Consider the following 16528-nt stretch of genomic DNA (forward strand, 5'->3'; position numbering starts at 1 on the left):
GCATTAATGTATTTCTGCTGCATACAGATGCACTTATTCATATGTGTTTGAGTTACTGGGTCAGGATGGCGGCATCTGCAAGGGGGCAACATTTTCCTCCTGTTGGTGAGAGTAGCTGAATGTGTAAGAATGTTTGTTGCTTGATGTAAGCCAGCTGCAGTACCAGAGTCTAAAAGTGACATTTTGTGTAGCGGGATAAGATAAATGAACTTCAAGAGGTCTTGCGCATTACATATGGGAAACCTTTTATATGAGCGCATAAACCAACATAATAAAATCTTTATATGTTTGTATAATATGTCCCGTTACTACCATGGCTTTCAGTATTTTAGGCAAAGTAATTACATAGGGGACTGGTACAAAGTGATAGTAAACAAAAGGTGAAGACTTTTTTTATTTTATTATTATTATTATTATTATTATTATTATTAATAATAATAATAATAATATCATTTTTTCCCTGTGGGAGCCCATTGCTAGCACCATACTAAGATGGTGTAGTCAGGGGTGTATCTAGGGGTCCGAGCACCCCTGGCAAAACAAGGGACTGGCGCCCCCCCCCCCCCCCATATTTGATATAGGGAAAGTGCGTGTAACTATGTGTATATATATATATATATATATATACACTCATGCATATACATACACACATACATATATATATATACATTATATATATATATATATATATATATATATATATATATATTATTAGTTGTAGAGGCAGCACCTTTGTTCCTCCTTCCCCTGGCAGTTCCTCACCCGCCCCGGCAACAGCCACGACAGGCAGCAGCTGGTGCCGCTGTAAGGCGCTGTGGTCCGGCTCCCAGAGCCGAATTAAGGTTATGGGGGGCCCGGGGCACGGGTGCAGATTTACACTAATGTAAAAGCCGGTTGAGTGCCTCCTATTGATTGTACTAATCTCGGAGGACATCCTGGCATTATATATATATATATATATATATATAGAGTAAAATCACAGCAGTATTGCCAGGTGCCTTCCAAATCGCAGGTATATTTATAGAATAAACAAAAGAGCCCACGGATCTCACAAGAAGATACAAGACCACAAGAAGCCGTTCAACAGTTTCGGTTTACAGTATACAGCCTTCATCAGGAACAGTAAAATAAACCAAAATTGTTGAACGGCTTCTTGTAGTCTTCTTGATCCTTCTTGTGATGTCCGCAAGTGCCGCTGCCTGTGTGTGTGTGTGTGTGTGTGTGTGTATGTGTGTATATATATATATATACATACACACATATAGGACCAAGTGCCTTTAATTAATTCAAGATTATTTGATAATAAAAAAAAAAAAATGAAAGTTGAATTACTTACAGCATCCACAGTCTTCATCCTCCCTCCTCTGGGTGTGGCTACACCCAGTGCATTATGTCCTCGCTTACTCCTCCTCTTCTTCTCCCTCCCCCCCTACAGCCTGCGTGCCGTTCCAGTCAGACAGTGAGAGCAGCAGGCTGTAACTAAAGAGTCTACTGGACAGCCGCCGGCAGGAAGTCAAGCACTGCTATGCGGGCGGCAGCAGCGGTGGCTGTCAATGACGGCTGTCAGCGCAGTGGCTGCTGGTGCAGGGTGCAATGCTGCGGTTCGGATCGGTAATAAAGATCTGATCCGTGGCCGGGGGCCCTATAAGCTGGGGGGTCCAGGGTTACTTGACCCCAGTGTCCCCCTTAATCCAGCTCTGCCGGCACCGCGCCACATTACAATAAAGAAACACTGCATAAACTACAGCTCCGAGCAGCCGTTGCTTCTGTGAGCTCCGGCAGCAAGGGCTGCTGGGAGCTGTAGTTTATGCAGTGTTTCTTTATTGAAATGCGATGCGGCGCCGGACCCCAGCGCCTTACAGTGGCTCCATCTGTTGCCTACCGTGGCTGATGCTGGGACGGGTGAGGAAAGGCCAGGGAAAGGGGGAACAAAGGTGCGAAGCGTATCCACCTCCTGGCCGCGGATGGCACCGTCGGGTGGTGCCCCTCCTAGGCTGGCGCCCCTGGCGAGTGCCATCCTGGCCAATAGGTAGATACGCCTCTGGGTGTAGTCAATAGGAAGACAGCTGTGGTGCTTGTAGTGCTGTGTTCCATTATAGGGAGGCTTCCCCATGCTTTGTATCATAGGAGGCCCCCGCTGAAGGCTACAACTGGCACAAGTCATCACCTTGAAGATGGCTTCATGAAATAGGCAGAAGCCCCAAATCCTACAAATACTCCAGTTTGATAAATTGACCCCTGAATATTCACTACATATTTAGTTCTCAAATAATCCCCAAAGCCTGACTACAGTATGTCCATGATAAGGCATCAGTGTATGCAATAAGACTATATTAAAAATCTCCTTTCTCTGTGTGGAAGGAGCTTGGTTATAGAATAGATATCAAGAAATCAAGTACCACCAGCAAGTCATATTTTGTGGATTATTTTTTTAATCATACACAGGAGCGTTAACCTATTTTGCTGGGTCAATAACAAGGCCACCTTAAAGTATAGGCACACTGTGCAGCTGCCCAGGGCCCCAAAAATCTAGGGGCTTCCAAGCAGGAACAGGTGGTGGTCACACAATCAGAGCTGCGATGTGCCATTCTCTAACTGCCTCCCAGCCTACAGCCAGACAGTGAATGGGTGTCAGGATGCTGATTGGTGGATGGCTGGAGCTATTCACCAATCAGGGTGCTGACAGTCATTCACTGTATCGAATCATGTGGAGAGACAGCGCCGGACTGCAGGAGGGGCATGTTATGATTTTTTTAGGATTTTATCCCGTGAACGGTTATGTAGGGGCTTCCATGCATTGCTTTGCCCAGGTCCTACAATGCTGTTTATGTGGCCCTGATCAGAAGCTATCCCACTGCTTCCTCAGACAGAAATCCTAAAAACATGACCTGCTGGGAGTACTTGAGGGATAAGGATGAGAATCACTGTAATAGGGTAATTCATTTTACATCATATTTCCTTTATAAAGACTATGACAAATAATGAATGATTATTACAACCTAATCAACTGTTACCATATTTAAAAATGTTTTCAGTGCTTGCAACACTTTCTAATTGTTATGTTTCAGTAATTTGCTACTGTTTTATTTAGTGATGTGCACCGGAAATTTTTCGGGTTTTGTGTTTTGGTTTTGGATTCGGTTCCGCGGCCGTGTTTTGGATTCGGACGCGTTTTGGCAAAACCTCCCTGAATTTTTTTTTTCGGATTCGGGTGTTTTTTTTTACAAAAAACCCTCAAAAACAGCTTAAATCATAGAATTTGGGGGTCATTTTGATCCCATAGTATTATTAACCTCAATAACCATAATTTCCACTCATTTCCAGTCTATTCTGAACACCTCACAATATTATTTTTAATCTAGGAGTGGCACTGCAGTGTCAGACAGGATGGCACTTCAAAAAAATAGTCCCCAAACAGCACATGATGCAAAGAAAAAAAGAGGCGCAATGAGGTAGCTGTGTGACTAAGCTAAGCAACCCAAGTGGCCGACACAAACACCTGGCCCATCTAGGAGTGACACTGCAGTGTCAGACAGGATGACAGATTTAAAAAATAGTCCCCAAACAGCACATGATGCAAAGAAAAAAAAGAGGTGCACCAAGGTCGCTGGATGGCTAAGCTAAGCGACCCAAGTGGCCGACACAAACACCTGGCCCATCTAGGAGTGGCACTGCAGTGTCAGGCAGGATGGCACTTCAAAAAAATTGTCCCCAAACAGCACAAGATGCAAAGAAAAAAAGAGGCGCAATGAGGTAGCTGTGTGACTAAGCTAAGCAACCCAAGTGGCCGACACAAACACCTGGCCCATCTAGGAGTGGCACTGCAGTGTCAGACAGGATGGCACTTCAAAAAAATAGTCCCCAAACAGCACATGATGCAAAGAAAAAAAGAGGCACAATGAGGTAGCTGTGTGACTAAGCTAAGCGACCCAAGTGGCCGACACAAACACCTGGCCCATCTAGGAGTGGCAATGCAGTGTCAGACAGGATGGCACTTCCAAAAATAGTCCCCAAACAGCACATGATGCAAAGAAAAATGAAAGAAAAAAGAGGTGCAAGATGGAATTGTCCTTGGGCCCTCCCACCCACCCTTATGTTGTATAAACAGGACATGCACACTTTAACAAACCCATCATTTCAGCGACAGGGTCTGCCACACGACTGTGACTGAAATTACTGGTCGGTTTGGGCCCCCACCAAAAAAGAAGCAATCAATCTCTCCTTGCACAAACTGGCTCTATATACTGGTGGTCAGCAAACTGTGCAAAACTGAAATGCACCAAAAGTATGGATGGATGGATAGTATACTTGACGACACAGAGGTAGGTAGAGCAGTGGCCTACTGTACCATAATGCTATATATTATATACTGGTGGTCAGCAAACTGCAAAACTGAAATGCACCACAGGTATGGATGGATAGTATACTTGACGACACAGAGGTAGGTAGAGCAGTGGCCTACTGTACCGTACTGCTATATATTATATACTGGTGGTCAGCAAACTGTGCAAAACTGAAATGCACCACAGGTATGGATGGATAGTATACTTGACGACACAGAGGTAGGTAGAGCAGTGGCCTTCTGTACCGTACTGCTATATATTATATACTGGTGGTCAGCAAACTGCAAAACTGAAATACACCACAGGTATGGATGGATAGTATACTTGACGACACAGAGGTAGGTAGAGCAGTGGCCTACTGTACAGTACTGCTATATATTATATACTGGTGGTCAGCAAACTGCAAAACTGAAATGCACCACAGGTATGGATGGATAGTATACTTGACGACACAGAGGTAGGTAGAGCAGTGGCCTTCTGTACCGTACTGCTATATATTATATACTGGTGGTCAGCAAACTGTGCAAAACTGAAATGCACCACAGGTATGGATGGATAGTATACTTCACGACACAGAGGTAGGTAGAGCAGTGGCCTACTGTACCGTACTGCTATATATTATATACTGGTGGTCAGCAAAATGTGCAAAACTGAAATGCACCACAGGTATGGATGGATAGTATACTTGACGACACCGAGGTAGGTAGAGCAGTGGCCTTCTGTACCGTACTGCTATATATTATATACTGGTGGTCAGCAAACTGTGCAAAACTGAAATGCACCACAGGTATGGATGGATAGTATACTTGACGACACAGAGGTAGGTAGAGCAGTGGCCTACTGTACCATAATGCTATATATTATATACTGGTGGTCAGCAAACTGCAAAACTGAAATGCACCACAGGTATGGATGGATAGTATACTTGACGACACAGAGGTAGGTAGAGCAGTGGCCTACTGTACCGTACTGCTATATATTATATACTGGTGGTCAGCAAACTGTGCAAAACTGAAATGCACCACAGGTATGGATGGATAGTATACTTGACGACACAGAGGTAGGTAGAGCAGTGGCCTTCTGTACCGTACTGCTATATATTATATACTGGTGGTCAGCAAACTGCAAAACTGAAATACACCACAGGTATGGATGGATAGTATACTTGACGACACAGAGGTAGGTAGAGCAGTGGCCTACTGTACCGTACTGCTATATATTATATACTGGTGGTCAGCAAACTGTGCGAAACTGAAATGCACCACAGGTATGGATGGATAGTATACTTGACGACACAGAGGTAGGTAGAGCAGTGGCCTTCTGTACCGTACTGCTATATATTATATACTGGTGGTCAGCAAACTGTGCAAAACTGAAATGCACCACAGGTATGGATGGATAGTATACTTGACGACACAGAGGTAGGTAGAGCAGTGGCCTACTGTACCGTACTGCTATATATTATATACTGGTGGTCAGCAAACTGTGCAAAACTGAAATGCACCACAGGTATGGATGGATAGTATACTTGACAACACAGAGGTAGGTAGAGCAGTGGCCTACTGTACCGTACTGCTATATATTATATACTGGTGGTCAGCAAACTGCAAAACTGAAATGCACCACAGGTATGGATGGATAGTATTCTTGACGACACAGAGGTAGGTAGAGCAGTGGCCTTCTGTACCGTACTGCTATATATTATATACTGGTGGTCAGCAAACTGTGCAAAACTGAAATGCACCACAGGTATGGATGGATAGTATACTTGACGACACAGAGGTAGGTAGAGCAGTGGCCTACTGTACCGTACTGCTATATATTATATACTGCTGGTCAGCAAACTGTGCAAAACTGAAATGCACCACAGGTATGGATGGATAGTATACTTGACGACACAGAGGTAAGTAGAGCAGTGGCCTACTGTACCGTACTGCTATATATTATATACTGGTGGTCAGCAAACTGTGCAAAACTGAAATGCACCGCAGGTATGGATGGGATAGTATACTTGACGACACAGAGGTAGAGCAGTGGACTACTGTACCGTACTGCTATATACATAGTTATACTGGTGGTCAGCAAAATTCTGCACTGTCCTCCTACTATATACTACAATGCAGCACAGATATGGAGCGTTTTTCAGGCAGAGAACGTATAATACTGGTGGTCACTGGTCAGCAAAACTCTGCACTGTCCTCCTACTATATAATACTGCTGGTCCCCAGTCCCCACAATAAAGCAATTAGCACACTGAGCACAGATATTTGCAGCACACTGAGCACAGATATTTGCAGCACACTGAGCACAGATATTTGCAGCACACTGAGCACAGATATTTGCAGCACACTGAACATAGAAACTGAGAGGACGCCAGCCACGTCCTCTTACGATCATCTCCAATGCACGAGTGAAAAATGGCGGCGACGCGCGGCTCCTTATATAGAATACGAATCTCGCGAGAATCCGACTGCGGGATGATGAAGTTCGGGCGCGCTCGGGTTAACCGAGCAAGGCGGGAGGATCCGAGTCTGCTCGGACCCGTGCAAAAAAGGGTGAAGTTCGGGGGGGTTCGGATCCCCAGGATCCGAACCCGCTCATCACTAGTTTTATTTTAAATGTATTGAGTCCTTATTGCTGACCTACAGTACTAGTGATGTCAGAACCCAGACAACAGGCTCAGGCTTGTTCAGGCGGTTACGGATCAATAGAGCTACAGTAACAAGGTCTACAATCATTAGGTCGGCACCATATGATCAACAGCAAATAGGTCAACAATTAATAAAATGTCGACATGGTCATTATATCAACTAAAGTACAAAAGGTGAAAAAGACAACGTGGAAAATGGTCAACACAGAAAACGGACGATAAAACATTTTTGCATTTTTTTATTTAAGTTTTCGCCTTCTGAGCACGTGGACTTCAGGTAGGTTACTATTTCCAATTGTAGTCCACGTGAATGGTAAAGTATGGAAACGTTGAAAAAAGTAAAATAAAAAAACCTCATGTTGACCATATGTGTGACGACCATTGTCATGTCAACTATTTGAACATGTCGACCTTTTGTACCTGACGACCATAAGAACTGTAGCCTTTTCATAGGTCGACCTTATGACCACGTTGACCTTTTGACCATGTCGCACTTATGCATGTCGACCTAATGACTGTCTAACTAGACACTGTAGATCTATTGACCGCATACCGTTCAGGTAACGGTACCACTAGGCCAGGACAGGCCAACAGCTGCTCTCCAGCTGAAACTACAAGTCCTGGCATGCTTTACCAGCTGATTAGTGGAAAGTTATGCTAGGACTTGTATTTACACAACAGCTTTATAACTACAGGTTGGCCAGGCCTGCACTAGGCCTTACCAGAAAGCAATGATGTACTGGCTACAATAAGTTATTATGTATACATTTCTTATACATTTACTGATCATATCAATTAAAGCTTGTTGAAATACTGAAAATATATTAGACATAATAATAATAATAATAATAATAATAATAATAATAATAGAGATTGCTATATTTTTAGTTGTAATAAATTTAACACATGAAAACAATGTTCACCTTGTCTGTGAATATGCATATAGGACCTAATTTAGAGTTGATCGCAGCAGCTAATTTGTTAGCAGTTGGGCAAAACCAATCTAACTCTCTTTGCACGTTATATCTGCCCCCCCCCTGCAGTGCACATGGTTTTGCCCAACTGCTAACAAATTTGCTGCTGCGATCAGGTCAGAATTAGGCCCATAGTGCAGAAGAAACTTATATTCTGAATACCACTTTCACTGAAAAGGAATCCTCACTTGTAGGTGTTTACTAGTGATGAGCGCCGGAAATTTTTCGGGTTTTGTGTTTTGGTTTTGGGTTCGGTTCCGCGGCCGTGTTTTGGGTTCGACCGCGTTTTGGCAAAACCTCACCGGGTTTTTTTTGTCGGATTCGGGTGTGTTTTGGATTCGGGTGTTTTTTTCAAAAAACACTAAAAAACAGCTTAAATCATAGAATTTGGGGGTAATTTTAATCCCAAAGTATTATTAACCTCAAAAAACATAATTTCCACTCATTTTCAGCCTATTCTGAACACCTCACACCTCACAATATTATTTTTAGTCCTAAAATTTGCACCGAGGTCGCTGTGTGAGTAAGATAAGCGACCCTAGTGGCCGACACAAACACCGTGCCCATCTAGGAGTGGCACTGCAGTGTCACGCAGGATGTCCCTTCCAAAAAACCCTCCCCAAACAGCACATGACGCAAAGAAAAAAAGAGGCACAATGAGGTAGCTGACTGTGTGTGTGAGAAAGATAAGCGACCCTAGTGGCCGACACAAACACCGTGCCCATCTAGGAGTGGCACTGCAGTGTCACGCAGGATGTCCCTTCCAAAAAACCCTCCCCAAACAGCACATGACGCAAAGAAAAAAAGAGGCGCAATGAGGTAGCTGACTGTGTGAGAAAGATAAGCGACCCTAGTGGCCGACACAAACACCGGGCCCATCTAGGAGTGGCACTGCAGTGTCACGCAGGATGTCCCTTCCAAAAAACCCTCCCCAAACAGCACATGACGCAAAGAAAAAAAGAGGCGCAATGAGGTAGCTGACTGTGTGAGAAAGATAAGCGACCCTAGTGGCCGACACAAACACCGGGCCCATCTAGGAGTGGCACTGCAGTGTCACGCAGGATGTCCCTTCCAAAAAACCCTCCCCAAACAGCACATGACGCAAAGAAAAAAAGAGGCACAATGAGGTAGCTGACTGTGTGTGTGAGAAAGATAAGCGACCCTAGTGGCCGACACAAACACCGGGCCCATCTAGGAGTGGCACTGCAGTGTCACGCAGGATGTCCCTTCCAAAAAACCCTCCCCAAACAGCACATGACGCAAAGAAAAAAAGAGGCACAATGAGGTAGCTGACTGTGTGTGTGAGAAAGATAAGCGACCCTAGTGGCCGACACAAACACCGTGCCCATCTAGGAGTGGCACTGCAGTGTCACGCAGGATGTCCCTTCCAAAAAACCCTCCCCAAACAGCACATGACGCAAAGAAAAAAAGAGGCACAATGAGGTAGCTGACTGTGTGTGTGAGAAAGATAAGCGACCCTAGTGGCCGACACAAACACCGGGCCCATCTAGGAGTGGCACTGCAGTGTCACGCAGGATGTCCCTTCCAAAAAACCCTCCCCAAACAGCACATGACGCAAAGAAAAAAAGAGGCGCAATGAGGTAGCTGACTGTGTGAGAAAGATAAGCGACCCTAGTGGCCGACACAAACACCGGGCCCATCTAGGAGTGGCACTGCAGTGTCACGCAGGATGTCCCTTCCAAAAAACCCTCCCCAAACAGCACATGACGCAAAGAAAAAAAGAGGCGCAATGAGGTAGCTGACTGTGTGAGAAAGATAAGCGACCCTAGTGGCCGACACAAACACCGGGCCCATCTAGGAGTGGCACTGCAGTGTCACGCAGGATGTCCCTTCCAAAAAACCCTCCCCAAACAGCACATGACGCAAAGAAAAATAAAAGAAAAAAGAGGTGCAAGATGGAATTGTCCTTGGGCCCTTCCCACCCACCCTTATGTTGTAACTATAAACAAAACAGGACATGCACACTTTAACCAACCCATCATTTCAGTGACAGGGTCTGCCACACGACTGTGACTGAAATGACGGGTTGGTTTGGACCCCCACCCAAAAAGAAGCAATTAATCTCTCCTTGCACAAACTGGCTCTACAGAGGCAAGATGTCCACCTCATCATCATCCTCCGATATATCACCGTGTACATCCCCCTCCTCACAGATTATCAATTCGTCCCCACTGGAATCCACCATGTCAGCTCCCTGTGTACTTTGTGGAGGCAATTGCTGCTGGTCAATGTCTCCGCGGAGGAATTGATTATAATTCATTTTAATGAACATCATCTTCTCCACATTTTCTGGATGTAACCTCGTACGCCGATTGCTGACAAGGTGAGCGGCGGCACTAAACACTCTTTCGGAGTACACACTTGTGGGAGGGCAACTTAGGTAGAATAAAGCCAGTTTGTGCAAGGGCCTCCAAATTGCCTCTTTTTCCTGCCAGTATAAGTACGGACTGTGTGACGTGCCTACTTGGATGCGGTCACTCATATAATCCTCCACCATTCTATCAATGGTGATAGAATCATATGCAGTGACAGTAGACGACATGTCCGTAATGGTTGTCAGGTCCTTCAGTCCGGACCAGATGTCAGCATCAGCAGTCGCTCCAGACTGCCCTGCATCACCGCCAGCGGGTGGGCTCGGAATTCTGAGCCTTTTCCTCGCACCCCCAGTTGCGGGAGAATGTGAAGGAGGAGATGTTGACAGGTCGCGTTCCGCTTGACTTGACAATTTTCTCACCAGCAGGTCTTTTAAACCCAGCAGACTTGTGTGCGCCGGAAAGAGAGATCCAAGGTAGGTTTTAAATCTAGGATCGAGCACGGTGGCCAAAATGTAGTGCTCTGATTTCAACAGATTGACCACCCGTGAATCCTTGTTAAGCGAATTAAGGGCTCCATCCACAAGTCCCACATGCCTAGCGGAATCGCTCTGTCTTAGCTCCTCCTTCAATGTCTCCAGCTTCTTCTGCAAAAGCCTGATGAGGGGAATGACCTGACTCAGGCTGGCAGTGTCTGAACTGACTTCACGTGTGGCAAGTTCAAAGGGCATCAGAACTTTGCACAACGTTGAAATCATTCTCCACTGCGCTTGAGACAGGTGCATTCCACCTCCTATATCGTGGTCAGTTGTATAGGCTTGAATGGCCTTTTGCTGCTCCTCCAACCTCTGAAGCATATAGAGGGTTGAATTCCACCTCGTTACCACCTCCTGCTTCAGATGATGGCAGGGCAGGTTCAGGCGTTTTTGGTGGTGCTCCAGTCTTCTGTACGTGCTGCCTGTACGCCGAAAGTGTCCCGCAATTTTTCTGGCCACCGCCAGCATCTCTTGCACGCCCCTGTCGTTTTTTAAAAAATTCTGCACCACCAAATTCAAGGTATGTGCAAAACATGGGACGTGCTGGAATTTGCCCAGATGTAATGCACGCACAATATTGCTGGCGTTGTCCGATGCCACAAATCCACAGGAGAGTCCAATTGGGGTAAGCCATTCCGCGATGATCTTCCTCAGTTGCCGTAAGAGGTTTTCAGCTGTGTGCGTATTCTGGAAACCGGTGATACAAAGCGTAGCCTGCCTAGGAACGAGTTGGCGTTTGCGAGATGCTGCTACTGGTGCCGCCGCTGCTGTTCTTGCGGCGGGAGTCCATACATCTACCCAGTGGGCTGTCACAGTCATATAGTCCTGACCCTGCCCTGCTCCACTTGTCCACATGTCCGTGGTTAAGTGGACATTGGGTACAGCTGCATTTTTTAGGACACTGGTGACTCTTTTTCTGAGGTCTGTGTACATTTTCGGTATCGCAACCCTAGAGAAATGGAACCTAGATGGTATTTGGTACCGGGGACACAGTACCTCCAACAAGTCTCTAGTTGGCTCTGCAGTAATGATGGATACCGGAACCACGTTTCTCACCACCCAGGATGTCAAGGCCTCAGTTATCCGCTTTGCAGTAGGATGACTGCTGTGATATTTAATCTTCCTCGCAAATGACTGTTGGACAGTCAATTGCTTGGTGGAAGTAGTAAAAGTGGTCTTACGACTTCCCCTCTGGGATGACCATCGACTCCCAGCAGCAACAACAGCAGCGCCAGCAGCAGTAGGCGTTACACGCAAGGATGCATCGGAGGAATCCCAGGCAGGAGAGGACTCGTCAGAATTGCCAGTGACATGGCCTGCAGGACTATTGGCATTCCTGGGGAAGGAGGAAATTGACACTGAGGGAGTTGGTGGGGTGGTTTGCGTGAGCTTGGTTACAAGAGGAAGGGATTTACTGGTCAGTGGAGTGCTTCCGCTGTCACCCAAAGTTTTTGAACTTGTCACTGACTTATTATGAATGCGCTGCAGGTGACGTATAAGGGAGGATGTTCCGAGGTGGTTAACGTCCTTACCCCTACTTATTACAGCTTGACAAAGGGAGCACACGGCTTGACACCTGTTGTCCGCATTTCTGGTGAAATACCTCCACACCGAAGAGCTGATTTTTTTGGTATTTTCTCCTGGCATGTCAACGGCCATATTCCTCCCACGGACAACAGGTGTCTCCCCGGGTGCCTGACTTAAACAAACCACCTCACCATCAGAATCCTCCTGGTCAATTTCCTCCCCAGCGCCAGCAACACCCATATCCTCCGCATCCTGGTGGACTTCAACACTGACATCTTCAATCTCACTATCAGGAACTGGACTGCGGGTGCTCCTTCCAGCACTTGCAGGGGGCGTGCAAATGGTGGAAGGCGCATGCTCTTCACATCCAGTGTTGGGAAGGTCAGGCATCGCAACCGACACAATTGGACTCTCCTTGTGGATTTGGGATTTCGAAGAACGCACAGTTCTTTGCTGTGCTTTTGCCAGCTTGAGTCGTTTCATTTTTCTAGCGAGAGGCTGAGTGCTTCCATCCTCATGTGAAGCTGAACCACTAGCCATGAACATAGGCCAGGGCCTCAGCCGTTCCTTGCCACTCCGTGTGGTAAATGGCATATTGGCAAGTTTACGCTTCTCCTCCGACAATTTTATTTTAGGTTTTGGAGTCTTTTTTTTTCTGATATTTGGTGTTTTGGATTTGACATGCTCTGTACTATGACATTGGGCATCGGCCTTGGCAGACGACGTTGCTGGCATTTCATCGTCTCGGCCATGACTAGTGGCAGCAGCTTCAGCACGAGGTGGAAGTGGATCTTGATCTTTCCCTAATTTTGGAACCTCAACTTTTTTGTTCTCCATATTTTATAGGCAGAACTAAAAGGCACCTCAGGTAAACAATGGAGATGGATGGATTGGATACTAGTATACTATATATACAATTATGGACGGACTGCCACGGTTAGGTGGTATAAAAAAACCACGGTATAAAAAAACCACGGCATAAAAAAACCACGGTATAAAAAAACCACGGTATAAAAACCACGGTATAAAAAAACCACGGTATAAAAAAAAAAACCACGGTATAAAAAAACCACGGTATAAAAAAACCACGGTATAAAAAAACCACGGTATAAAAAAACCGCACTGTACACTGGTTGATAAAGAGATAGTAGTATACTCGTAACAATTAGGATGACACTATGACGGTATAAAGAATGAAAAAAAAACCACGGTTAGGTGGTAGGTATATAATAATAAATAATACAATTCTGGTCGGACGGACTGCCTGCCGTGTGCCGACACAGAGGTAGCCACAGCCGTGAACTACCGCACTGTACACTGGTTGATAAAGAGATAGTAGTATACTCGTAACAATTAGGATGACACTATGACGGTATAAAGAATGAAAAAAAAACCACGGTTAGGTGGTAGGTATATAATAATAAATAATACAATTCTGGTCGGACGGACTGCCTGCCGTGTGCCGACACAGAGGTAGCCACAGCCGTGAACTACCGCACTGTACACTGGTTGATAAAGAGATAGTAGTATACTCGTAACAATTAGGATGACACTATGACGGTATAAAGAATGAAAAAAAAACCACGGTTAGGTGGTAGGTATATAATAATAAATAATACAATTCTGGTCGGACGGACTGCCTGCCGTGTGCCGACACAGAGGTAGCCACAGCCGTGAACTACCGCACTGTACACTGGTTGATAAAGAGATAGTAGTATACTCGTAACAATTAGGATGACACTATGACGGTATAAAGAATGAAAAAAAAACCACGGTTAGGTGGTAGGTATATAATAATAAATAATACAATTCTGGTCGGACGGACTGCCTGCCGTGTGCCGACACAGAGGTAGCCACAGCCGTGAACTACCGCACTGTACACTGGTTGATAAAGAGATAGTAGTATACTCGTAACAATTAGGATGACACTATGACGGTATAAAGAATGAAAAAAAAACCACGGTTAGGTGGTAGGTATATAATAATAAATAATACAATTCTGGTCGGACGGACTGCCTGCCGTGTGCCGACACAGAGGTAGCCACAGCCGTGAACTACCGCACTGTACACTGGTTGATAAAGAGATAGTAGTATACTCGTAACAATTAGGATGACACTATGACGGTATAAAGAATGAAAAAAAAACCACGGTTAGGTGGTAGGTATATAATAATAAATAATACAATTCTGGTCGGACGGACTGCCTGCCGTGTGCCGACACAGAGGTAGCCACAGCCGTGAACTACCGCACTGTACACTGGTTGATAAAGAGATAGTAGTATACTCGTAACAATTAGGATGACACTATGACGGTATAAAGAATGAAAAAAAAACCACGGTTAGGTGGTAGGTATATAATAATAAATAATACAATTCTGGTCGGACGGACTGCCTGCCGTGTGCCGACACAGAGGTAGCCACAGCCGTGAACTACCGCACTGTACACTGGTTGATAAAGAGATAGTAGTATACTCGTAACAATTAGGATGACACTATGACGGTATAAAGAATGAAAAAAAAACCACGGTTAGGTGGTAGGTATATAATAATAAATAATACAATTCTGGTCGGACGGACTGCCTGCCGTGTGCCGACACAGAGGTAGCCACAGCCGTGAACTACCGCACTGTACACTGGTTGATAAAGAGATAGTAGTATACTCGTAACAATTAGGATGACACTATGACGGTATAAAGAATGAAAAAAAAACCACGGTTAGGTGGTAGGTATATAATAATAAATAATACAATTCTGGTCGGACGGACTGCCTGCCGTGTGCCGACACAGAGGTAGCCACAGCCGTGAACTACCGCACTGTACACTGGTTGATAAAGAGATAGTAGTATACTCGTAACAATTAGGATGACACTATGACGGTATAAAGAATGAAAAAAAAACCACGGTTAGGTGGTAGGTATATAATAATAAATAATACAATTCTGGTCGGACGGACTGCCTGCCGTGTGCCGACACAGAGGTAGCCACAGCCGTGAACTACCGCACTGTACACTGGTTGATAAAGAGATAGTAGTATACTCGTAACAATTAGGATGACACTATGACGGTATAAAGAATGAAAAAAAAACCACGGTTAGGTGGTAGGTATATAATAATAAATAATACAATTCTGGTCGGACGGACTGCCTGCCGTGTGCCGACACAGAGGTAGCCACAGCCGTGAACTACCGCACTGTACACTGGTTGATAAAGAGATAGTAGTATACTCGTAACAATTAGGATGACACTATGACGGTATAAAGAATGAAAAAAAAACCACGGTTAGGTGGTAGGTATATAATAATAAATAATACAATTCTGGTCGGACGGACTGCCTGCCGTGTGCCGACACAGAGGTAGCCACAGCCGTGAACTACCGCACTGTACACTGGTTGATAAAGAGATAGTAGTATACTCGTAACAATTAGGATGACACTATGACGGTATAAAGAATGAAAAAAAAACCACGGTTAGGTGGTAGGTATATAATAATAAATAATACAATTCTGGTCGGACGGACTGCCTGCCGTGTGCCGACACAGAGGTAGCCACAGCCGTGAACTACCGCACTGTACACTGGTTGATAAAGAGATAGTAGTATACTCGTAACAATTAGGATGACACTATGACGGTATAAAGAATGAAAAAAAAACCACGGTTAGGTGGTAGGTATATAATAATAAATAATACAATTCTGGTCGGACGGACTGCCTGCCGTGTGCCGACACAGAGGTAGCCACAGCCGTGAACTACCGCACTGTACACTGGTTGATAAAGAGATAGTAGTATACTCGTAACAAATAGGATGACACTATGACGGTATAAAGAATGAAAAAAAAACCACGGTTAGGTGGTAGGTATATAATAATAAATAATACAATTCTGGTCGGACGGACTGCCTGCCGTGTGCCGACACAGAGGTAGCCACAGCCGTGAACTACCGCACTGTACACTGGTTGATAAAGAGATAGTAGTATACTCGTAACAATTAGGATGACACTATGACGGTATAAAGAATGAAAAAAAAACCACGGTTAGGTGGTAGGTATATAATAATAAATAATACAATTCTGGTCGGACGGACTGCCTGCCGTGTGCCGACACAGAGGTAGCCACAGCCGTGAACTACCGCACTGTACACTGGTTGATAAAGAGATAGTAGTATACT

The sequence above is a fragment of the Pseudophryne corroboree genome, chromosome 6 (genome assembly GCF_028390025.1).
Source record: "Pseudophryne corroboree isolate aPseCor3 chromosome 6, aPseCor3.hap2, whole genome shotgun sequence".
Taxonomy (NCBI): Eukaryota; Metazoa; Chordata; class Amphibia; order Anura; family Myobatrachidae; genus Pseudophryne; species Pseudophryne corroboree.